This window comes from Labrus bergylta, chromosome 1 (assembly GCF_963930695.1).
Source record: "Labrus bergylta chromosome 1, fLabBer1.1, whole genome shotgun sequence".
NCBI classification, from domain to species: domain Eukaryota; kingdom Metazoa; phylum Chordata; class Actinopteri; order Labriformes; family Labridae; genus Labrus; species Labrus bergylta.
The window spans coordinates 35,170,552-35,171,303 of record NC_089195.1 but is presented as its reverse complement, the minus strand read 5'-3'; the positions used below and the strand labels follow the sequence as shown (position 1 = coordinate 35,171,303).

The 752-nt window shown below is 38.3% G+C and overlaps 1 protein-coding gene across 2 annotated transcripts in view; it reads right to left on the bottom strand.

The window, feature by feature from the left end:
* The window catches only part of LOC114919747 (sialoadhesin-like), a 9,370-nt gene extending 8,961 nt beyond the window's left edge, over nucleotides 1-409 (bottom strand). For both annotated transcript variants that reach the window (XM_065959930.1, XM_065959932.1), the window contains exon 1: nucleotides 1-409. This exon is cut by the window's left edge and continues 1,191 nt beyond it. The gene's annotated coding sequence lies outside the window, so the exon portion shown is untranslated.
* Nucleotides 410-752: the final 343 nt, after the last annotated feature.

Genomic DNA, 752 nt, shown 5'->3' with positions numbered 1-752 from the left:
AAAGTTCTCCATACACTTAATGCTGAAAATGTGTGAAAAATACTTAAAATGAGAATGTTACCTGTGATGGACAAAGTGACTCCTTCATCACCAGTTAAACTTCCTCCTGATTGGTTTGTTGTGAACATGAACTTGTAAACAGCTGAGTCTCTCTCTGTCAGGTTTTTGATTCTCAGAGTGCAGACGTTCTCATGAAAAAGATACTCAACACGACCTGAGTAGTCTGGGTCTGTTCTCACATCTACAGGTCCATACCTGTCTTTAGTAAACCAGAATCTGCTCTGAACTACAGTAGTTTGTTGTCTTATTGTTGATGGGTATGTGTAGGTGCAGGGTATCTCCACTGTTGATCCTTTGACGGCACAGATTTGAGCAGAAGAGTGAATCACTCTCAAGGTATCCTCTCCCTTCACCACTGAAACACAGAGCACATCAGGAAACACAATCAGGTCAAACATGGACCACAGAACTTTTACAAACAAAAACACAACAGAGACTCTTTCTGCTGAGTAAATTTAGGAACTCTGAAGTCAGCCAGTGCACCTTAAACAGAGTTTAACAATCACTGATTGAAAGTGTACTCTTATTTATCATTGTTTCATAAATTAAATGATTCATACATCTTAATGCCAAAATAGACAACAAAGTTCAATCACCAATAAATTCAATAAATATCAGTCATATCATTGAATAGTTCTACTTACAACAGGGAGGAGATGTCGTCTCTACAGCAAATGTTCCTCTGTGGTCAT